This window comes from Euleptes europaea, chromosome 8, assembly GCF_029931775.1.
Source record: "Euleptes europaea isolate rEulEur1 chromosome 8, rEulEur1.hap1, whole genome shotgun sequence".
NCBI classification, from domain to species: domain Eukaryota; kingdom Metazoa; phylum Chordata; class Lepidosauria; order Squamata; family Sphaerodactylidae; genus Euleptes; species Euleptes europaea.
The window spans coordinates 76,248,468-76,273,841 of NC_079319.1; positions in this window are offsets into that span (position 1 = coordinate 76,248,468).

Sequence of the window (25,374 nt, forward strand, 5' to 3'; positions counted from 1 at the left end):
CAGTCATGAAGTCCATAGCAATCACTTCCCAAGGTTTGTTGGGCGTTTCAAGAGGTTGTAGCAGTCCCGGGGGTTTTCCCTGCGATCGTTTCGCAGCGGCACAAACGGGACAGCTGCGGATGAAGGAGTCAATGTCGGAACGCATTCCCCCCCACCAGAACTGTCGGCGCAATAAGTGAAGGGTTTTCAGAAACCCAAAGTGCCCAGCTGTTTTGGCTCCATGAGCTAAATGTAAAACGTCCTTTCGGAGAGCTTTGGGTACATACAATTTCGAGTCCTTGTACCAGGAGCCTCCTTGTTCCAAAACACCAGGAGGTAGGGTATGAGCGGTGCGTTCTAAAAGGCACTGGTCCCGAAGGACAGTTAAAAAGGACTCGGAGATGGGGATTTTGGAGGGGGCCCCCCCGTCGGCCATGGAGATCTTAGAAACAGTTATGGGGCTAGTGCTTACGTGCGGCGGCGCGCAGACTGCAGGCGGCTGGGCGGTCGGAGGGGTAGGAAGGGCGGGAACTCCGGTTTGTTGCGGTGGCGGCTGGGCAGTCGGTTGGGCTGGCGGAGCTTGTACGTTGGGTAAGGTGTGCTGATGCTGGGATCGAGTTTGCACAGCCAGCATAGGTAGAGCCCCACGTTGCATAGGGGTGAACAGAGAGTTGGTGGGTCTTTCGAGTTTTACCGGATATTGTGGTAAACGGGAGAGGGCATCCGCGAGAACGTTCTGCTTCCCAGGGACGTGCTTCAGGGTGAAACGGAACTGCGCAAAGAACTCCGCCCACCGTTGTTGTTTCGCCGATAGCTTATGGGACCCCGTGAGGGCAGCTAGATTTTTGTGATCGGTCCAAACCTCAAAGGGGACTTTAGACCCTTCCAAGAATTGTCGCCATAGAGTCAGTGCATGATGAACTGCTGAGGCCTCTTTCTCCCAGATGGGCCAGTTTAATTGAGCGTGCGCAAATTTTTTTGAAAAGTAAGCGCAAGGGTGAAGAAGACCATCCGGTCCTTGCTGGAGGAGAGCCCCTCCCATGGCTACATCGGAAGCATCGACTTGCACAATGAACATTTGATTTGGGTCTGGGTGCTGTAGCACCGGCTCCGAAGTGAAGAGGCGTTTGAGGGCCAGAAAGGCGGCTTGGCATTGCTCAGTCCATAGGATTTTTGCGGAGGGCAAGGCAGCCGAGCTTACTTTTCCTTTAGTTTTCAGTAGGTCCGTAATGGGTAGAGCCACCTGGGCGAAGTTAGGGATGAATCCTCGATAGAAGTTTGCAAATCCCAGAAATTGCTGTACTTGCTTCCGGTTGGTGGGGGGAGTCCAATCGAGGACGGCTTGGACTTTGGCGGGGTCCATGCGAAGACCTTGGTGGGAGATGATGTATCCCAAAAACGTGAGTTTGCTTTGATGAAATTCGCACTTAGCTAGTTTTGCGAAAAGTTGATGGTTACGCAGGCGTTGCAGAACTTCCCTGACCAGAGCCACATGCTCGTCCATAGTTTTCGAATAAATGAGAATGCCATCTAAGTAGACCACCACCCCACGATATAGAAGGTCATGTAGGATTTCATTGATGAGTTGCATGAAGACCCCCGGGGCCCCTTTTAATCCGAACGGCATCACAAGGAATTCATACATTCCGAAACAGCTAGAGAAGGCAGTGAGGTGCTCATCCCCTTCGCGGATACGGACTCGGTAGTAAGCTTCCACCAAGTCTAATTTAGAGAACACACGGCCTTCCTGTAATTGTCCCAAAATATCGGATATTAATGGGATAGGATAGGCGTTGGTCTGGGTAACCGCATTGAGCTTTCTGAAGTCAATGCACAGGCGAAGGTCGCCCTCTTTTTTCCGGACGAAAAACGCGGGGGCCGAGTTTGGGGCATTCGAAGGGCGAATGAACCCTCTGGCGAGGTTTTTGTCCAAAAAGTCCCGGAGGACAGTGCGCTCGGAAGCGCTCATAGGGTAAATCTTACTCTTGGTTAATGTGCAGTCCTTTACCACTTCAATCGCACAGTCTGAGGCCCGGTGGGGGGGTAAGGCATCACATTCCCTAAGGTCGAAGACATCTTCAAAGTCCCGGTATACAGCGGGTAGAGCCGGTGGTGCTGGGGCAGTAGAGGTTAATGCTGGAACGGGCGGATATAGCAGAGCAAAGTTTTGCCGATGCTGGTCGCAGGTGGGACTAGCGAAGGAGATAGTGTTTGTTTCCCAATCAATACTGGGACTATGTCCTTTAATCCAGTTAATTCCCAAGACCACTTCAAATCGGATAGGGGCTATAGTGAAGTCTATTTGTTCCCAGTGGGAACCAATTCCCATTGCCACCCCTATGGTGCGGTGATCAACTGGACCCCCCTGGAAATGGCTTCCGTCCATTTAGGCAAATTGGACGGGGGCGGGTAAAGCCTCAGAGTCGGCTCTGAGTGCAGCAAAAGTGGTTTCGCTTATGAGAGTGCGACAGCAACCGGAGTCAATTAGTGCTTTGACGGGGATTTGTGGGCCACCGTTAAGTTGTTGTAAAACTGCGTCTACGTAGACGGTGGAGTCCACTTCTTTGATTTTGGTAGGAGCATTCGGTTTGATAGGAAGATCCTGAGAGGTCTGTGGAGACGCTCCATTCACCACAGACCGGAGCCGTTTTTTGACAAGTCGAGGGGAGATTCCAGGTTTAAGGCTGGAGAAATCCAAGGATTTTCCTCATCCGAAGAGGGAAAGTCGTCCCCCAATGGGGCACTTGTAATCCGAGACCCGGCGGGGTCGTTGGTAGTAGGCAGGGAGGCTGGGTCCCCGGCATGGAGTGCAGAGGGTGTGGGTCTTCCCGGAGCTGCGCTGCGGGTGGCCGCGGTGCCTCTGCGTGGTGGACGACCTCGGGCACGGGTTGTCGTGCTGGGACGAAATAATTCCTGGCGGCGTGGGCAAACGGCTGCAAAGTGGCCCATTTCTCCGCAAGTAAGACAGGCACCCCTCTGAAATCGGGTTTCACGTTCCTGGGGCGGACGTGGGGGATTTCGTGGGACGAGCAGTGGTGCCTTGGGTTGAGGCTTTTGGGTGCCTTTTTCCTTGTGCTTTTGACGGACGAGAGAAATAAAGCGTCGGCGGCTTTCCACTTCCTCGGCTAATAGGATCCAGTCTTCGAGGGTATCGGGATCGCCTCGCATGTAAGACCAGTTCAGAATGTCAGGATGCAAGGCTTCCCTGAAATGATGGATCAGGGTGGTCTCGGGCCAACCTACAATTTTACTTGCCAGTCGTTGAAATTCATCGGCAAATTCTCGAACTGTAGCAGAGCCTTGTTTTAATTGTAAGAGTTCCGTTTTGGCTCTTTCCCCCAGGAAGGGGTCCTCAAACCTCCTTCTCAGGGCAGTCATAAAGTTGTTGAGGGAACGAATAGCACGAGAGCGGGTGTCAAACTGGAGGACCATCCAGTCAGCCGCTTTACCTGTCAGAAGGGAAGCTACGTAACGCACCCGGCTATCTTCCGTGGGGAAAAGTTGTCCTTGTTCTCGCATATAACTGTCCACTTGATGCAAGAAACAAGGCAAAGTCTCGAGAGATCCGTCATACGTAGTCCTCAATTTGAGTTGCTTCCAAGGGCCGGGCGCAGGTTGACCCGGTTGCACGGGTGGTCCGGGTGGAGGAGCAACAGGAGCTCCAGGAGGCAAGGGTGGAGCAGGCACATTAGCGGGTGGTTGCACGGGTGGTCCGGGCGGAGGAGCAACAGGAGCTCCAGGAGGCAAGGGTGGAGCAGGCACATTAGCGGGTGGCTGTACGGGTACCCCCTGACCCGGTATCGGAACGGGCTGTCTCTGATCTATCAGGGTTTGTTGTAATTGCCTGTTCTCTTGAAGCATAAGTTCCATTACTTCCTGGAGTTGATCAACACGGTCGGAGAGCTCCCGATTCTGGGCTCGTAAGAGATGAACCTCCTCACTCGGGCTACCAGTAAGATGAGGCTTACTGGTCCGGAAGCTTGTGGCCCATTGAGAGCTATCCCCATATAAATCCTCGTCTTCAGACTCTCCTGAGTCTCGACGTCGGTCAGCCAAACGGCGTGCGCGTTGGGTCGCGCGCGACGGGACAAACGCCGGGGAAAAGGACAGACCCGATAGCCCTAGTAGATTGTCCTTGGGGCGCGTGTCCACGTTCGCCAGATTCCTAATCCTTGCTGCAGCCGCCCTGGCTGCTTCCGCAGCCTCTCTCTCTCTTGCGACCTTAGCCGCTTCGGCGGCTTGCTGATCCGCAAGAACTTTGGCGTTCTCAAGTCTTAGGGCAGTCTCTGCCGTAATGCGCGGCAAAAGTTCTGTCTCCAGGAGTGTGAGTAGGGGGTCGGGTTCCCCGCCCAGCAGAGGTTGTACTCGAACCGCCAGTGCGGGTGCCTCGGCTCCAAAAGTCGAGGTCAAAACTTGAGCCAAGGTGGCTACCGGGGTGTCCTTTGTACATTCCACAAGGAGAAGAGCGGTGCTAATAGCGACTCGCTTGGCCTCAGCCTGACAGCTGGCTGCATCCGGGATCAGGGAAAAACCCTCCGGCGGGGCTCCCGCCATGGTAGAAAGAGTTTCTCGAGAAATAAGATTATCCAAAAGTCCAGTTAATATTTGTAAATCCTCAGTCGCCAATCGGGCATCGTCCAGTAATTGATCCAAGTCCTGAAGATCTAGACGAGCATCAGTATCCTCCGACGTTAACATCCAGAGACGTCCTTTAAGAGATTGCCACTGTTCCTGTACCAGTCCCCTCAAGCGGCAAACCTCTCGGGTCGTCCGGAAAAGTTCAGCGATTAAGTCTTGTAACAGAGTAGGATCCTCAGAGAAGGGCTCCAGGGTGTAGATCACCTGGAGAACTGCACAGCTCCCATCCAAGTGGCAGGCGAACCCCCCTGGGCTCCAGCCTGGCTAGTAGAATGGTAAAGAGAAGAGATAGCTGTCATAATGTCAGCCCTTGGCCCACAGAACCAGAAATCACCACAAAGTCAGATAGAGTCCAAACAGATGGCTTTTACTGGTCAAATAGGCATACAGTGCAAACGAATAAAATGACAGCTATGAGAGACTCACTAGCTGGGAGATATTATAAGGCAGGAAAGGCGGGAGATTACACGCACAGGCTGAATACAGTTTCCCAGGAGCTGAGTTCCCAGGCCTAGGTATGCGACCTTGGGGGGCAGACAATACAGCGCAGAGACAGAGGCAATAACGAAACTGAGATAGCAGCCTGACAGTGTGTTAGCTGTTATTATCTGTTTGAAGCACATTTGTCACTCCGAACATTTTATCATGTCACTCCTGTTGAATTGCTTCCATGGTCTGTGGAGATGTTACTTGCTTTAAAACAAGTAGCAAAAATTAAGCCAATGCTTGTGATTTCTAAGTCCCATATATCAATGTATTTTTCAAGGACCTAACTATGTTTTCCACAATAGCTGCATCCAGGCGTTTCTTCCCCACATTCAGGCCTATCTGTTTCTTTTTCACATTCTGGGATTCTAACCTAGGACTAAATTGTGTTTTAGAATCTGAGGTTGGGGCAAGCAACATGTCCGAAATGTATCTTGATGCATCCTGAGGGAGCCCAGGAGCTAGGGTTGCCAGCTCTGGCCTGCACACCTAACCAGGGTAAAGGCCCTCCTATATCTGTTTATCTCTAAATAATGGAGGTAGGCTGCTGCAAGAATAAATTTAGATTGGGGGCTTCAGTGGGGTATATAATAAGAGTCCACATTCCAAAGGGACCTAATGGGAAAGGTAGAACCAATTTAACTCTTCAACTTTTTTTTGCTAATCAAAACTGCTATCATGCTGCTATTAGTGCTTTAAAGGGGGAGAAAGATAGTTAAAAACCTGTTTTTTCCTCCTTTTAAAATGCTAATAACAGCATGGTGAAACCAATTTTGATTAACAAAATGAAGTGGGTGCGAAAAGGTTAAATATGTTTTCCCGCTCCCTATGTGGCCCCAATCTGAATCAGGCTGCAGATGCACAATTTATTGTTTACATACAGATGGAGATCACTGATCATAATCACATCTGGATCTCCAGCCCTGCCAATCACAAAAGATCCCGCCCCCCGGCCCTTGGCATAGATGGCAAATGCATCATAGACAGAATTTAACTAATAACAGAATGTATAACACTCTGGGGTCTTGGTTGATTGGTGACATGGAGGTCTCTTTGTTTTTGGAGGTATCAAAGACATGTTTTTACCACATCTATCACCATTGACTTTCACTGAGCTCCATTTCTAAGATCCAGCATAATCAAGGTTTTGTTTAGATAAATTAGTTTCATCTATAAATTTTATAAGGGAAGCTAAACTGTAGCAGAGAATACTTTGGAGCCTTTATCCACTTACTATAAATCATACCGTTCAAGCAAGCTGGGGTGATGTTAACTGCCAAATTTCATTTAAGATGTACCTTTATTCACTCTGACAAAGCGACATTACACTCAAAATCCTTCCAGATTTTCATAAACGAACTCCAGGAAAACCATTAAATTAGAACCGTTTGTGGCAGGTCCTCATTACATCCTGATCTTCCAGCAACGTACACAAATTAAAGTATTTTTATTAGGAAATTGAAAAGAAAGCAAGGTTAATAAGAGCACTGGCTTATAAGCACAGAAAATATGCATTTTATCTAGGATGCTACATTAGTGATTTGGAGTTCAAAACCCTCCTTTTAACATTTGTAGAGCCCTTCATCAAAGGAACACTTACAGAAGAATTCATAGCATGCTTTCTCTGTGTGTTTGTATGTTTATATATTTCCTTTATAAGACCAAACACAGTGTATAAATTGAGACTGTTGCGCTAAACACACCCATTGAACCTGATGGGACTTGGAAGGGAAAGACCTCAGTAAGGTAAAATGCCATAGAGTTAACCCCCCCCCCCAAAGCAGCCATTCTCTCCAAGAAAATTGATCTTTGTTATCCAGACATCAGTTGTAGTTCCAGATCTTCAGGCCCCACCTGGAGGATGGCAACCCTGGTAGTGAGAGAAGCTCACTCATCCACCAGCTCCTGGGCTGGTAAACTTACATGAGTTGCTTATAGAAGAAATCATTCCCAATGAAGCATTCTGGACTGTTTTTCTGCTGCCAATAACTGTCTCAAGATTATTTTGATTTAAGAGTAACTGCCTTCAGGAGTCAGTCTACTGACATCATTGAAGTTGCACCCTCTTAAGACAGGTTTGGGCTTGGAAGTACTGTTTGAAGTCTGACAGGATAAATGATGTTTAATACCTTATCGCTGCATAATATATAAGTGCAAGCCTGAGCTATAAATATATATATAGGGATGTCTATCAGAGGAAAAAATCAAGTTTTTATGTAACAGCTAATAATTGGAATCTTGTTACAGCTGCCATCCAAAGGAAGGATTAGCAGTCTCCCACATCTGGTTTGCTCACATTTTGGCTTTGGCTTCTGTCTGTCATTTATGGGCCAAGAATAGGGTTGCTAGACCCCCGCCAGGGGTGAGGGACCACCTGTTTTGGACCCCTTCCCCCTGGTGCTGTTCACCTGGCCAGTGGAGGTCTTGCCAGTTGCAAATTGAGGCCTTGTACTCGTCCCTGTTGGCGCGATGACGCCATTTCTGGAAGTGATGTCATCATGTCACTGACACATGGTAGACACACTGGTACTTGGGCAAAACTCTATGGTAAAAACAGTTCCTACCATAGAGTTTTTGCCCAAATACCAGCACATCCCCCATGTCATCGGTAGGGTTGTCAGGTCCCTCTTTGCCACTGGTGGGAGGTTTTTGGGATGGAGCCTGAGGAGGGTGGGGTTTGGGGAGGGGAGGGACTTCAGTGCCATAGAGTCTAAATGCCAAAGCAGCCATTTTCTCCAGGTGAACTGACCTCTATCGGCTGGAGATCAGTTGTAATAGCAGGAGATCTCCAGCTGGTACTTGGAGATTGAGAACCCTAGTCGTCGACTATGTGATGATATCACTTCTGGATTTCTGGATTTCTTTCCAAGAGGGAAAAAAATGCTTTACTTTGAAATTTTGATGAACTTCTCATGGCTGATACTTAGGGTTGCAGAACTCTAGGTAGGGCCTGGAGATCTCCCACTACTCCAGGTAATCTCCCGACGATAGAGATCAGTTCAGCTGGAGAAAATGGCTACTTTAGAATTAGACTCTTAATCCTACTAAGATCTCTCTTTTCCGCAAATGTTGCCTTCCCTAGGCTCCACCCCTACTGATATGCTATCATACCTTGTTGCACTAGCTACAGGCCTGCAGCTGACACCAGCTCCAAAGTTAACCTAAGTACCTGAACCTGTGCTCCCATGTCTCCCATGGCTCCCTGCCATGTAGGTCTCAGGCTAATGAGAGACTATGGAACTGATATTCATAAAAATCTATGGACTTAAAGTCAATGAACTTAGAAAGGCTTGGGGTGGCACTGATAATTAGTTAAAATACACCAGAAATCATAATCAACAAGTTAAAGAAGAAGAAGAGTAGGTTTTCATACCTCACTTTTCTCTACCTTAAGGAGTCTTAACCCGGCTTACAATCAACTTCCCTTCCTCTCCCCACAACAAGCGCCTTGTGAGGTAGATGAGGCTGAGAGAGTTCTGAGAGAACTGTGACTGGCCCAAGGTCACCCAGCAAGGTTCATGTGAAGGAGTGGGGAATCAACCCCATTAAAAGCCAGTGCTGTGTAAAAAACAACAACATACAAGCCAAGCCATTAAAACTAATAAAATTAATCAAATCAGCACAGATTTTTGAAAAACAAAACAATTCTGCAGTATAAAATCAGTATTGTGTGTGTGTAGTGCCGTCAAGTCGAAGCCAACTTATGGCAACCCCTTTTTGGGGTTTTCATGGCAAGAGAATACAGAGGTGGTTTTTGCCAGTGCCTTCCTCTGCACAGCAACCCTGGTATTCTTTGGTGGTCTCCCATTCAAATACTAACCAGGGCTGACCCTGCTTAGCAGCTGAGATCTGACGAGATCAGGCCAGCCTGGGCCATCCAGGTCAGGGCAAAATCAGTATTACCGTAATGAAATTGAAAACTAACCTAAACAAAACAAACATGAACAAGCTTCCAACAACTTAACAAGATTGGTGACAAGTGAGCTTCACGTGGGAGGGACTCCCACAGTTTTGGCACCATCACTAGCAAGCAATGATATGGGGTGGAAAACTGTAAATATAGTCTGTTCATCTATCATTGTCAGGGCTGTTGTGCTGCAAATCAGTCAAATTACATGGGCTAAATGTAGAATATGAAGCATCGACAAAAGCCAGTGCTTGTACATGGTGTATTTGCTTTCTTTTGCTAACATTATTTAAATTTTGCTAAAGCTGTTTAAACAGTTAGATTATTTATTTCAGTTTGCATCAGAAAAGTTCCCTGTTCAAATGTTCCTGGAAAACTCACTACCAGCAAGTCCCTGTCCCATACAGCTACCTGTAAAACATTTGAAGGTGAAGGAATAGGGAGCAGGGCCTCTCTAGATTATGTCAATGTACATGCATGGTCATGTAGGAAAATATGGTTCTTGAGGTACTCTACAGCCAAGTCATTTAGGGAATTAAAGGTCAAAGCATTAATTTGAATTGGGCTGGTGAACAAAGTGGAAGCCAGTATACCAGAATGAGTGTAATGAACTAGAACCAGCTCCTCTTTTTAATGGCTGGATAGCTGGATGGTCAGGCTAGCCTGTCAGATCTTGGAAACTAAGTAGGGTTGGTACTTGGATGAGAGACCACCAAGGAAGACTCTGCCAAGGAAGGCAATGGCAAATGACCTCTGCTTAATCATTTGCCTTGAAAACCCCTTGCTGGAGTCACCATAAGTCGGCTGCATCTTGATGGCGCTTTACATGCACACACAGCTGGATGGCCCAGGCTAGCCTGATTTCATCAGATCTTGGAAACTAAGTAGGGTCAAAATATTGTCGAAGGCTTTCACGGTCAGAGTTCATTGGTTCTTGTAGGTTATCTGGGCTGTGTGACCGTGGTCTTGGTATTTTCTTTCCTGACGTTTCGCCAGCAGCTGTGGCAGACATCTTCAGAGGAGTAACACTGTCCTTCAATGTTACTCCTCTGAAGATGCCTGCCACAGCTGCTGGCAAAACGTCAGGAAAGAAAATACCAAGACCACGGTCACACAGCCCCGGATAACCTACAAGAACCAATAAGTAGGGTCAGTTCTGATTAGTATTTCGATGTGAGACCACTGAGGAAGTCTAGGGTCAGTATGCAGAGGCAGGCAAGGGCAACCATTTCTAAACATCTCTTGCCTTGAAAACCCTACAGGGTCACCATAAGTCAGTTGTGGCTTGACGGCGCTTTCCTCCACTGGCTTTATTTCAAAACCATTCAAAGTGTCCAAATATGTTTTCTAAGGCAGTGCCAAACCCAGCACATTGTAACAGTCCAGTCTAGTTACAAAGGCATGTGTAACTTTGGCCCAGAATTCTCTAGGAAAGATCACAATGCATATATCAACTTAAGGTGGTAAAAGACAGTCATGGCTACAGCCTCCATTTGGACAGCCAGGAGCAAGACCAGGTCTAGGAAGTCACCCAAGCACAATACTTGTGTGATGCAAATACAGCCTCATAGAACACAGATTATATGCACTCCCAAGATCATCCTATTTGTTCAGAGAGTTCAGGGTGGAGCAGAATATATGTTATAGCTCCCTCGTGGTTAGATTTTTCCTTTTTGTTCCATCATTAAACTGGAAGATTGCACTGAACGTACTTCAAGAAACAGATACCGTCCAGTGTAGTTTTTGGGTTTGCTCTTCTAGACTGTAGTGCTGAGGCATACTGATCCAGCACATGTGACATTTGAGCACATTCAAATTATTCATGTGAAACAAAGACAATGAACCTTCCATAACAGCATTCTGTTGGAGCTCCCAGTAAGGATTACCCAAAGTACGCTAACTTTGTAAACCTGAGAGCCATGTTCCAAGTTGAAGCATGCATTGGAAAGTGACAGAACAAAAGCACGGTTAAAGCAGTGAAGGTAAGTCAGTTTGTAAGTCAAGTGTTCAGTGTCTCGTTAAATATGGAAGCCATTGGTCCTACATTTGTGTCATTTAATTAGTCTATTACCCTTCTCAGATAGGACTTGGTGATGATTCCAAGTGGTTTATTGATAGGATGATGCCCGCTTGGACAGGGGGCTTTGCACAATTCAGTTGTGCTGCCCACGTGGGCAGTGAGCGGTTCATGACTTTGTATGCTGATAGCTTCCGTGGAAAATTGGGAACGCACACATGGAGGTCACATTGCATAAACGTGGCCCTTTGATGTTAGGTTGAAGCCTGGAGCAAATATAGATAGTTCAAAAATGGCATTTATAACACACAATGTTCCTTCATTCTCATGTGACTTGGTTTTGGTGGGGGTGGGTGGGTGAAAAATATTTAGCAGCTTGATAATAAATCCCCCCCCCCTGCATTCTTTGTTTATTTTGGGGGGTCTGTAAAAGTGCAGAAATACAAAGCTTGTATTTTCCTCAGAATTATTGGATGGATTGCGTTCTTTCATAGCAGCTATAATAAATGAGCTTTAGACGGCTGTGCAGTTCATACGCTGTGATTAGTATTGGTTTGTGTTGCATTCCTCTATGGGGGAAAAAAAGCTTGTTTCCTCCTTTTCCTTTTACGAACCAGATTGGTTACATTAAATTCTTACGTTAATGTTCCATCAATTAGCTTTTCTTTCTTTATGCTTTTTTTCATTGTTTTGCTTTTGCTTTGTTTTACTCCCTCTATAATTAAAATGTTTAACGTTGTTCCTTCCTGTGGTCAGGACACATTCACTTAGAGCTATTTTATTCTAAATCAAGGCAGAGGGCAAATGGAAGCAATTAGAATTAAGGGCTGGTTTATCCTCTCTCCCCCCCCCCCACAATGCAGCTAAATCTCTTTTGCAAAGGATCTATCATTGCTGCTTCATCCACCAGATATTTTTTTTTGCATTTGAATATTATATCCACAATACATCTCCACAAAAATGTTACCCAACATGATATCATCTGTATGCGAGTGAGGAGTTTGTAGACAGAAATCTCTGCCTTTCAACACAACAATTCATTTGCAATGTCCATTCTAGTTTAACAAGATTTACTTGGTGATATAACTAATTCCAGGAGAGCTTGTCATGGGGGAGGAGGGTTTTGAAGCCGTGCTTCAGTAGGTGGCGCTTCAACACAGCTCACCTGGCGTGCTGGCTCAGTTTCAAACACCAAACCTTGTCGACGTTGCACATGAAGCCTTGTGGTGGCCTCCTTCTGTAACCTCAGTGCCAGATTCTCATCTCTGGGCTTTTAAACTGACATTAAGACATTATTCCTTGCATCTTCGGCTGTTTCTTCACTTTGGGGTTTAATTTCTGGTTGTCTTGTTTCACAAACTTGCATTCGTTGTCAGGGAAAGAGGAGAGCCAAGATGTTCACTATTATTAATTAGTGTTTCTTTATTAAAGCATTCTTTTCTGATTAGGCCCTTGAGGCCAGACCTCAGTATTACTGGAGATGTCTGGCTGCTGCCAAAACAAACCACCCCACACCTCCCTTGCCTTTTCTTTCCTGGCAAAGACTAGTACTTCAAAACAGGCATTGTGATGGGACGTTGTCGGACTAGGGGGTTGCCTCACAGCAGCCAATTAAGTGGAAAAGGAGTAGGGAATTTTGTACTGTGGGAACTTGATATATTTTGCAGTACTGGGCATTATGGGGGAAACAAGAAGGAGGAGATACAGAGGGCTGCTGTTTTCAGTGGCAGCCACGTGTCTCCCGTTGTGTTGAGTTCAGGCCTCAGTCTATATCTGTGAAGTTCAGATTGATGTAGCATTCTGGATCACAGAGTAGCTACTCTAAAATAAGTGATCTGACATTCATACATGTCATCTATACTCACAGGCTTCCAGGAAGTAAACTGGCAAAAAGTATTATGCACCCACACAAAAAAAGAAAAGTGTATGCCCTAAGGTCTAGGAGCAATGGTAAGAAAATGCCAGTTCTCATCCAAAGAAATAGTTTACAGCAATAACACCTTGACAGGGCCATCCATAAATTATGTAACACTTTTTATTGGTTCTTCTCCAGATCTATGCACACCTTTGCAACTCATCGCACCTTAGCATTACGTAACATGCTCCAGGACTAAGGTTGACACTGACATTTGTTCCATTCAAAATCTGGATTTAGATTGAGAGCCTGCAGGCAGGGACCTGTTCACTTTTACAAATAGTAGATGATAGTGATGACTATATAAAGAAGGAGGAAGGTGTCTGTACAGCAGCTGCAGGAGCATCATGTGTTTAAGCAGCATAGTGTATTACTGCTGGCATGTAACTTGATAACTAAGCCTGAAGCATCCCACAGAAAAGTGTTCCCAGGATTCTCACAGCAGAGGTGCACTTTTTTTTTCCTGAGTTCGAGGACTACATTAGCACCACCTGAATAGAAGGACTTATGCCCAGAACAGTAACTCAAGCAGAAATGCAATGGGCACCTTCTGTTAGTGGCTGGACTGCTCCAGCTACCCGGGTGTTATAACATGCATATAGGATCACAGTCTGGCCCAAGAGCAGAGCGCTGCTCCACTGAGATGAACCAAAATTCGAGGGACCTGGAATCTATCTTGGTGTATGTGCTGTGGCCTTGGAGTTGGAAGTATGAGTTTGTCACTGCATTTTCTCCTGGCCCAGGATGTGAAAGGTGGACAGACAATGGGGATGACTAAGCTTCCCCCCACACACACACCTATTAAATTAAGCACTCCTGGCAGCCACCTGGGCAACACTGAGAACTTTAAATCTCATCAACAGGCAATCAGGGCTATTCAGAAAAAGCCTAGTTTCTCTCCTGGATAACTGATGCATTCAGAGGAGATTGAATCAAACATCTGCTATCTGCCTCACACTCATATTGAGAAACCCCTCAGACATCCCCTCATGCTCTAATATCTATACCAAGCAATCGCTAGCCATTAATTAAGCAATCACACAAACATTATATTACTTTTGAAGAGACATTAAACCTTTCATACTCTTTAGTCGGGACCCTGGAGGAGCAATCAAGTTCTTTGTCCCTGGTAAAGATTCCTTTGCCAGTTACTTCATATCACCCCAGGACCCATTTCTGGGTATAAATATAATCCCTCGTGACATTTGTAGTGTGTGAGTGTCTTGGATCCAAACTCACTCTCTTTTGCTCCCAGAAATGCTGGTTTGTTTCTCCCTTAAAGTTGCTTTCATTGGACGTCACTCTTCTAGATAGGTAAATATCACCCAAAACCTAATTCTATATCCCACTCCTCCACTCTTTACTTTCCTCAGCTCTTGTGTGAGTTGCCTGTGTGTTTACATTATGTGGTTGAAATGATTTATAATAAAACCCACTTTATTGGAACTAGCTGCTTCTTTATTGAGAGTTTTCAAAGGGGACTTATCTCTGTATTCACAGACTGCAAAGATCCTGGGTTATTCAACCTCTCGCAAGGTTGGGCCATCCTAAGTCAAGTTTCTAAGCCAAGTGACTTCAATAGATTTAGAAGGGTGTAACTAGGCTTGAAGAGCCCCGTGGTGCAGAGTGGTGCAGACTACAGTACTGCAGTCCAAGCTCTGCTCACGACCTGAGTTCAATCCTGATGGAAGCCGGTTTCAGGTAGCCAGCTCAAGGTTGACTCAGCCTTCCATCCTTCCGAGGTTGGTAAAATGAGTACCCAGTTTTCTGGGAGTAAAGGGAAGATGACTGGGGAAGGCACTGGCAAGCCACCCCATAAACACAGTCTGCCTAGTAAATGTCGGGATGTGACATCACCCCATGGGTCAGGAATCACCCAGTGCTTGCACAAGGGACCTTTACCTTTTTAACTAGGCTTAGGATGGCACTTGCACTCTTCAAGCCTCATAACAGTAAAAAAAGAAACATGCTCACAAACAGGCCTAGATTAGAAGACCAAATCAGAAAAGACCTCAAGTGAGGATCGAAGATCCTTTCTTCACTAAAATGATCCTGGGGGAGGAGGGAAAGATTATGCGTAGGGTTGCCAGACCCCCGGCCACCAGCGGAGGGTGGGGGGAAGAGTTGCCATCTCCAAGTTGGGAAACTGATGAAGATTTGGGTGGTGGAGCCTGGGGAGGACAGGGACCTCAGTGGGATACTACGTCATACAGTCCACCCTCCAAATCAGCCATTTTCTCCAAGGGAACTGATCTCTATAGTCTGCAGATGAGCTGTAATTCCACCTGGAGGCTGGCATCCCTACTTATTCATGAGTCTGTCTGCTCATGTGTAACATTGGATGGAGTTAGTTGGAGATTTTTAAAAAATTACAAAAATGCACTGTGTAAGTGAAAGCAGGTAGACCCTGAGTCCACCCATGCTTGCTGTGTTCCACGTATGAGGCATTTAGCTTTCTCAAAGCCAGTCTGCTGGTTCTTTAGTGGGTACTGGGCATTATGTAAAGTTAGGCAAGAGTTGGCAGAAAAATGCTGAAATGAATGAACCTAGTATAGGATTTGTGTGTGTGTGCAGTTGTCGTGCGCCTTGCCATTTCTATGTAACCTCGGGTGGGGGCACCCTCATCAGTAACCGTTGAAAGAAATATTCATTTCCATCCCTCTGTGCACCTGTTCTGCAATGGTGAAAATGGCGGTGCCCAAGAATGGGGACAACTTCTCCTGTCTTCCTGAAATTGGGGAGGAAAGCTCTCTTGGGTGTGGGGTACAATTTCAGAAAATACCGTATCTGTTTGGGGGAGTTGCAGGTAGAGGCAGGTTTCTCATGGAAACAAATTGATTAGCATGTGCCCTCATAGTATTAAAGAATCTGACCCAAATAATTAACTGCCTAACTACCTGAATCCAAATGCACATAAAACTGCTGTGCACATCTCTGTCTGGGGCTGCAGATTGGAACAACACCTGAGTGATGCCTGGAAGGTTATAGAAAGCCAGTGCAGAAAGACTCCAAGAGTAGATGTAGTGTGGTATAATGTATGCCTAGTGGCTCACCTCTGCTCCATTCTGCAACAAATGCAGCCTCTGAACAGTCTTCAAAGGCTGCAGTTGAGCATGGAGGTTAAGAAGGCAGGAAGAACAGTTGCTAGGACTGAGTTGGAGAAAAAGGCAGCTGGAGTTTCCCCAGATGTTTTGTCATGGAGAAATTCAAATTGTAACCATAAATACTTCCTTTGGAAAAATCTGAAGTCCCTTTTTTTGGGGGCGGGGAGCCCTTGCCATTTTGGTTATTTGTCCTTATTTTTCATTCTGGCTTGACAGACCCATTATGGGTCTTAAGCAAACGTCAATCTAAAATCCAATTTTTAAAGATGTACATTTCTTTATATAGCTAGCTAAAATGCTCTAATGGGACTGACACAATTAATTTTTTTCTAGAAAGACAGATGTGCTTTCATTCTGATGCCTTGTTTTCTTTCCTTCTCCCCTCCCCCACCACTTCTTTTCTTTATAGGAAAAGGCTGAAATCTCATGTTTGTTCTTAGAATATATTGACATCTCTTGCTTCATTGACTTTTTATTAAAGTCCTGAGGTTTTAAGTAATGATTCTCAATGGCAGCTTTTGGGGTTTGTTAGTTTCTTCGCGATTTGCCGAAGTTTTACATGATAGCTTTTACAAATGTCTTGCATTTCCTCTGTACAATGGCCCACAGACATGACAGTGGGTTTTCTCCCCCCCGCCCCTTCTTCAAAAAGGCTGAGCAGCACAAAATGGCAACATTAAAAAGGCAGTATAAAGCCAGCCTGCCTTTGCGACTGTTACTGCCCCTGCATCTTGGCATCTGTCAATGGGAAGAACGTTGAGTCCAGGAATCCCTGCTGGGGAGAGAGATGGCGGAGTCCCCAGCAATAGGCTGAGTGTCACCAGCGCCAAAAACACAGCCAATGCTTGTGTGGGTCTGTCCTAATGAAGGTTCAGCATGGGGCTAAATGACTTTCTTCTGCTGCCGGGTTAGGGGCTAATGGCACAGGCTCTCTGCAGGCTCACTGCTGTTATTGGCATCTTTGCTTGGGCATATGGCAGTTGGCTAGCCATGGCATGTACAGGAGTTCTTTTATGGGATTCCACCCCCCTCTTCAGAATGGGTCTTCATTGTAGGCACACCACACCATCCAATTCCAACTGGTTCTGTTTTCAATTTCATCCCGGTTTATTTGCGTGTGCAAATAAATCACAAACGTCTCGCTGAACGTTTAGTTGACTGCATTGTTTTGAGAACAGCACAGCTACAGCCGTTGAGGCTGGCAGAGATGGATGACTCAGTAAAGGCCAAGGTAAAAACACCACCCTAAAAGGCCCCTCAACTCAAGCTGCTTTTGTTACTATTGCTATATCTGTGCACCTTGGAATCTGTCCTAACCCCCCCCCCCCAAAAAAAAAACCCAAGACCAACATAACTGAGGTATACCTAGATTTGTGTGACGCCTGTCTAGGATTGCCAGCACACTGGCGGGGTCTGGAAATGACCCAGAATTACAATTGATCTCTAGACTACAGAGATCAGTTCCTGTGGAGAAAAGGGCTTCTTTGGAAGATGGACTCTGTGGCATTATACTCCACTGATGTCACTCCCCAAATCCTGTCCTCCCCAGGCTGTACCTCTACACAGAGCTGGCAACCCTCGACCTGTCCCTTTATTTCTATGGACATTTCCACGTTACTGTACATTGGTATTGTGTGTTTGTTATTTATCTTTCAGAATGGATATGTAATTTTCACCTCTTTCAACTCATGGCTTTATATCACATATATATCCTTATCTGTACTTGGATTAATTGTGATTTATGTTTTCCCCTTCAAAAAGCACCACTCTAGAAAGCATAAAGCAGACCCGAATCACTATTGCATACTTCAAGTCCAAATGGCTTATTGCACAACAGTGTGCACTTCCTTTTGCTGCCTTAGAAAACAAAAACCTGGATCTGGAAAGAATATTCTGAAACCTGCTCCTGCTGACTGTTTGGGATGTTGTCCAGAATTGCAGATATGTGCTTTTCACATCAGGAATGGAAAATCACAGATATTCACAGTAGCTCTACTTATAACATATGGCCCACAGTCTTAAAAAAATGATGTAGAAATTAATGTAACCATCTAGATTATATAGGTTAATTTGTGTTTCTCTCGCTAGCCAGATTTTTTACTCAGTCTGGCCCAGTTCTCCTCCTTATCTGTCTTCCCGCTTGCAGCTCATGATCCCCAGCAGATAAGCAGGTTGGATCCAACCCAGTGTTTGAAAGGTCTCCATGTCAGTGCCAGCCCATACCCAGATCCAAACCTGGATTTGGATCTCACAGGTCCATTCTGTTAGTGGTGGTGCTTTCTTCTGGCTCCAGGAGTCTTTCCTGGACTCACGAGGCTTCTTGAGCTGGGGTCTGAAATGCAGAAGGTAAAGCTCTGTTGATGAAGAAAGGGCAAGAGATCCTTGTAATGATCCTGGTCTGGCCAATCCAGACGCTTCTTACAGCAGACCAATCACAGAAATTGATGTTACACCCCACACCCTTATATTCTTCTGTGTATGAAGAGATCTCCCTGGCATATATGCCATTCTCAGGCCATAGTTCCTGGCTTGAACACTGGAGTCCCTGACAGCATCGTTTTAAAAGAATATTTGAGCTACCGTATTTTTCGCTCCATAAGATGCACTTTTTTCCTCCTCAAAAGTGAGGGGAAATGTCTGTGCGTCTTATGGAGTGAATGCCGGCTGGGCGCATGCGCGTCAGGGCGGCACGAGCCGGTGTTCCCCACCCCGACGGCCAGCTGGGAGGCAGGCAGGGCCGCACAGAGCCGGCTGGGTGCGTGCGCGTCGGGATGGTGCGAGCCGGCGTTCCCCGCCCTGATGGCCAGCTGGGAGGCGGGCGGGGCTGCACAGAGCCGGCTGGACGTGTGCACCGTCTCGCGCCGTCCCAACGCGCACGAGCCCAGCTGGCTCTGTGCGGCCCCGCCCGCTTCCCAGCTGGCCGTCGGGGTGGGAAACGCCAGCTCGCGCCATCCCGACGCGCACGCGCCTAGCCGGCTCTGTGCGGCCCCGCCTGCCTCCCAGCTGGCCGTTGGGGTGGGAAACGCCGGCTTGCGCCATCCCGACGCGCACGCGCCCAGCCGGCATTCACTCTATAAGACAAGTTTTTAGAGGAGGAAAACAAGATTTTTTCTTGTTTTCCTCCTCTAAAAACTAGGTGCGTCTTATGGTCAGGTGCGTCCTATGGAGCGAAAAATACGGTAATTTTCTGGCCCCTTTTGGCCTTCTTGTGTACTGGCATACTTACTCCAAACAGCGGTTTGCTTCCAATTAAATCTGGAATCTATAACTAAGTTGAGTTAAAGAATGCTAACTTTTTAGTGTACACTCTATTAGCAACAGTTTGTGATGATGATAATAGACTGAACAGAACATTTACTAAATATAGCATTGATTATTTATCCTCTTGCAGTGCAGTCCTGAGCAGAGATACTCTTCTGTTGAAGTGAAAGGGCTGAGAAGGGTATAAGTCTGCTTAGAGTTGCAACCTTGGTGTCTCCACTTAACTAATGTTCTGTTGTGCAAGGTCATGCAATAAAGTCAGACTACAGCAATTCCCTTGAATCAAAACATTGTTCTAGCAGCTACATTTGAAACAATCTTAATTTTGCTTCTCTGACAAAGAGCTTTGATTGGAAAGATGTTATCAACCTTACAATCCATACAAGGCAAATGTACAAACAGGGTCAAGCTCCATTTCCATGTGGAAAGCTGGTTCAATTTAGATTTTTAAAATTAAACCATACTTTGGATTAAATCAACACGCCCATTACTGCGTGCTTTATGAGATTCTGTTTATAAGTGTATTGGTGATATGATCTAAATGAGATTGTTTGTAATGGAACTGCTGTTGATGTCAAATACACTGCTCAGAATCACCATGGTAAAGGAATCCCCTGGAGTACATAAAGCTTTATGTCCCTGTTAAAGTGTGATCATTTTGAAGTTATATTACTTGATCAAATGTTCCAGGAGTTTAATTCAGAAACAAAATAAGAAGCTGAGGAACTTTAATGTAAGCTTGCCAAAACTAAATGACTTCTGGAAGTTTTTCTTTATACAAAGCTAAAATCATATTGCCTATGCATCCCTAGACCCAGACAAATATACAGTAGTAAAAAGAATACAAATGTGTTAAAGTTCTAGAGTCATACTAGAGACTGCAATGTCATTTGGCTCTAGCCTGTTCCTTTTCTATATGGATCCTCCCTTGCAGAATGGGCTCCTTAAGGAGATGAGGAGGGCATTGTCTTAGAGGTGGTTAGGAAGTGCTGTAAGGACATTTCATTTGTGAGAGCATTTAATTAGGTTCACGTTGCAGGTGCTCTGACCTGGATGGCTCAAGCTAGCCCAATCTCCAGATGATTTCCATATGACCAAGATAAGTTCCTCTGGAGAAAACGGCTTTATGGCATTAGAACCTGCTGAAGTTCCTCCCTCTCCTCCCCAGGCTCCACCCTAAAAATCTCCAGGCATTTCCCAACCCAGAGCTGGCAACCTTACTGCAGAGAAAGGCAATAGCAAACCACCTCTGCTTCTAATTTGTTTTGAAAGCCTCTTGCTGGGGTGGCCATAGGTTGGTTGAGACTTGATAGCACCTGTGTATATACATAAGCTTCTGAGGGAATTGACTCCCCTTGTCCTATATTTTGCAACAAAAACTCACCAGGCTCTCATCTAAAACATCTGCACTTTGGGGGAGCGGAATTATTCTCTAAGAACTATTATCATCCCTTTGTTTTGTTACCATTTCATCCTCCTGTGACCTTCAGTGGGCCATTTAATCTTTGTACCATGTTTTCTTCATCCAGAAAATGTTAATATTTAAGTCAATTAGATATGAATGGTTAATTATCTGCATGTGAGGCCTTCCAGGATTTAACTAGCAGACGTTTATAAACCGAAGCTGGAAAGTAATGTTGCATTGCTAAATGTCCTCTGTTCCTTTTTAAAATGGAACATTTTAAAATGTATAGGGCAATGTTGCTTAGAGCTGGCTGTCTTGCTCAGCAAGAGTCAACAAGTTAGAAGACCCATGAAGCTGAAGGATAGTAGACTGAGAATCTTATATTGCTGTGTATATAATGTAGTAAAGTTTTGAGAATGTCCTTTGGAGAATCCTTTTTACCTCCTCAACTGAATATTCCTTATTAAATGAAAAATCTCTTTTGTGCCTTCTTTCCCCCCCTTATGTCACTTCTGTCCTCTTTTCTCAATATTTCCTTCATTTGGGTTCCTTTTAGGCTTGCCTTACGCCTGCTGGAGGTGGGAAATCTCTCCCCCCCCCCTTTCTCATTCCAGTGGTTGGTGGGAAGGAATAAAATCCAGTGGTTGGTGGGAAGGAATAAAATCCCCCGTATTATGTAACTTCTGGGGGAAACCGAGAAGTGGCGTCATGTTGCTCTAGGAATCGCTGGCTTTACCTGGATTCCCCCCAGAAGTGACATGATGCTGTCGTCCAATGGCACTCCCCACCCACTGCTGTACCTCTGCTGGTTGCCAGCCACTTGCTGGCTACCCTAATATATGTAAACACTGACTTGTTAATACTCTGAGTAGCTTATTTAGGCCTTCATTCGAATTTAGTGGTGTTGATAAATAAATAATAATAAATATTTGTCTTCTAGACCTGCAAGGAATAGATAGGCCCAGGCTATTAAGAATACTGACATTTTTAGGGAAAGTCAATTTCTGTGGGCCTTTGGACATATTCTGACCATTCCATTTTCAGAAACTGGCTATGGTGTTTCAGCCATTCACATCCTTGAATTCCAAGGTGAAGGACATACTAGCCCACATTAGTCCCATATAGGTCAACAGTGCTGAGACACTGTCAAGGCACAGTGCAAACCTATCAGCTGGCAACATTTTTGGCCTGAGGCCACTCCATCCCCTCTCCACTACTTACCTGTAAAGATGGTGAGCCAGAAAAAAGGGTGAGGTAGGGAGATGTGGGTTAGATTTGGCCTCAGGGGTACATTTCGGTCCCATAAGCAGAGAACTGTCCCAACAAAAATGGTGCCATGTTTGGCCCATGTGCCAGAGGCACAGACTACTGTTTTTAATCTGTCTTCAAATGATGAGCAGGACAATGTTGCCTGAAAGAGGATGCCAGCCTTTTTGAGCCATTCCCCTTTCTCCTAGCTTTGTATAGTTTGTGAAAAGAAAACGACCATCTGGACTTGACTACAGACAGGATGATAATTTTAGGTCAGTCTTTAAATTGTGCAAACATATCCCCCAGCCTTACCAGGAAAGCCAACAGAGTTAATGTGTTTCTTTAATAATGTTGGTCTCTACGCTTTAGATATGCTAACATTTGGATTTGGGATTTTTAACTAAGATATGTAAAAAACCACATGACAGGGGCAAATTTTCTTTTATTTATTAATTTTGGCTATTGCTGTCCTTTGGCCTTTTCATTTCCCTTCCAGATGAAACAAAGGAGTGTTTGCTTCTTTAATAGATGGTAAGTGTTGATTTTACTTAGCTTTTTTGTGATTATTTGCAGCTGGTTCCCACTGGAGAAAAAAAAGTGTATGAGATTTGTGCAAACAAACCATTCTGACTACAGTAGGCTGCAATTACATTAATTTCACCCATTGATTTCTTGGTATCCTTGTTTTCATATTGAGCGGTGTAATATGAAAATTGTCCCCTTTTTTTGTCCCTAATATAAACTTCTTACATTTGTAATTTTTGCATGACGTTAGTTGCCCAGAAAGACCTCAGAAATAATCTAATAAGAAAGGGGCCAGGAAAATGAGGAGGGCTGCCTTTTGTAAACTGCTGCAGACTCTCTTGAGGCAAGCCCACAATTTCAGGTGACTTTTGCATGTGAGATGCTATTCTGCAAGTTTGTAGTGCTCCCCGTTAACATGAATTATCTTCCTCGCATGAAATAGAAATTGAAGACAGAGAAGGTGGGATGAGAGGTGTTTTTGAAAGAAATATCTCAAGTATGAGATTAGAATAGTTGCATAGATAAATCCCTGATTCAGTGAATTTAAACATAGTATTCTAAATATATATTAAATCATATATTCACAAAAATGCATTCAGAAACTGTAAGAAATTTGGGATAATGGGACTTTGGTACTAAGGCTACAGATAATTCTCTTTCCACAGTGATAACTATGCCCATGTGATATACCCAACAGGGCAGGAACTTAAACTTCATTAATGTTTTTAAGCATCTCTGGCTGTTACCGCACTAGGTATTCCCAGCGATGTTTTAAGAGTTTGAAAATGTTATAAAAAATACTGTTCACACTTTCTATGTATTCCCACCGATGTTTTAAGAGTTTGAAACTGTTATAAAAAATACTGTTCGCACTTGGTTTGGCCCCTTTAGCTGTGAAGACGTCTTTCAACTATTTTTTAGCTGTGGCTAAAACCCTTTTAAAGCGATGTTTTTTATAACATTTTCAAACTCGCTAGGAATACCTAGTGTGGTAACCGCATCTGTTAACCCGGAGCAAGTGTTTCTGTGTATATGAATATATACTTACTTCTTCTCCTACCTTGTAATGGCCTTTGGCTATCTACAAATAAAAATATTTACTTACTTCTCCTGCAGAGCAATTCAAACAAACTCCTTATTTTTCTAAATGCACCAGTGTAACAGCTATGAGCATGATGAACAATAAAAGTCAGAGTAGAATGGCAGAGATCCCGAGACGTGAGCCTGTTGATGTCTTGAGTGGAATCCACTGATGTAATGGGGTGGGGTCTGTTGAGGTCATTCACTATTAATATTTCCACTCACTGCTAGGTATGTACCACATGTTATCTGTGTGTAGTAACAATCCTATAACTTTGAAGAGATGGAAATTAACTAAGTGCTAAATGTAAAATGCAGTTGAGCCAGTTCTGCCAGATTGTTTCTCATCTCCAATTTACATCTCCTATAGTTACCACAATCAAACATTAGGGATGCCAACCTCCAGGGGGAGACTGGAGATCACCTGGGATTATAGCTGATATCCAGGAGACAAAGTTCAGTTCACCTGTAGAAAACGGCTGCTTTGGAAGGTGGACTCTGTGGCATTATGCCCCACTGAAGTCCCTCCCCAAACCTCACCCTCCTCAGGCTCCACCCTCAAAATCTCCAGGTATTTCCTAACCCAGAGCTGGTAACCCTTATTCACCTTCCAAAGTTGCCATTTTCTCCAGATGTTAAGTATATGGAGGTTGGTGTATTTGATAGGTATGTGTAATGGACTGGGTGAGGATGTGAAAGGGAGGGAAAGTTTGACTGCTTTATAGGTAAAGAAACATTCTTAGTAGCAATTAAAGCACTTGCCAGAGGAGTGCATGAGGAACACATTTGTTTCTGCCTTCTTCAATCTGTAGCTTCCATTAGAGTAGAATAGCATAAATTTCCTGCTTGCACCAGATCCTGATAACAACAGTATTTATGCATAAGCATGCCTCACGCTGGATTAAGGGGTTAGTGTTTATGAATATATTACTGTTCCTTTCTAATTTTATGGCATGTGCTTTTGAAATGATACACCCAACCTTCTTATTTACCTTTCGGTTTCAGTCACTTTACATATAATCTTGATTTCCTTATAGGCTTAAAAATTGGATTGTTTTTTCCTGCAGAAGGCTTTGTGCTTCATGTTGTAATGCTGGCCAGTCACTTAATATCTGCTCTGCTTGCTTATTTGGGTGTATCATTATTGTGATCATGTGACCTAAATCCATAAACTGAAAAAGCCAGGAATACATTATGTAAAATGTTTTCTTATCCAAATTCACTTTAGATCAGTTCAAAAGTAATACTATACAATTGATTTTACCACTAGATTTCCTGCTAATTGATTTTCCCACAGTACAATTGATTTTTAAGCACACAGTAATTCCTATTCAAATTAGGATTTATTAATTGTTCTAACCTATTGTCTAGAACTATACAGACATAGAAAAATAATATTAATAACAAGGTCAATTCAATAAAAGTGTTTCCATTTAAGGAAACTCCGGACAACTTATTTCTGAAACCACAGACATGATTAAACTGGGAAAACTAAAAACAATTTACAGTGTCTAAACTGAGATCTTAAGCTAAAAACAAACCATCTCCCTTGCTAAATTATGTTCTTTTGAAAGAGCTGTTTTCCAGAGGGGTGCAACAATTAGTGAAAAATATATTTGTAGGCTAGATATCTCCAGTCCAGTGCGGATTGCTATGTGATTTTAAGATACTAGCAAACTGGAGAGAATTCAAGGAAGAAGCAGAGATGATTGACAGCGCAGTCTGTCAGGACCTCCCCTGTGCCAGACCCAAACCCAGAAACAGATTCTGATTTGAGAGAATGGTATTTGTCTTCTCTCTTAATAG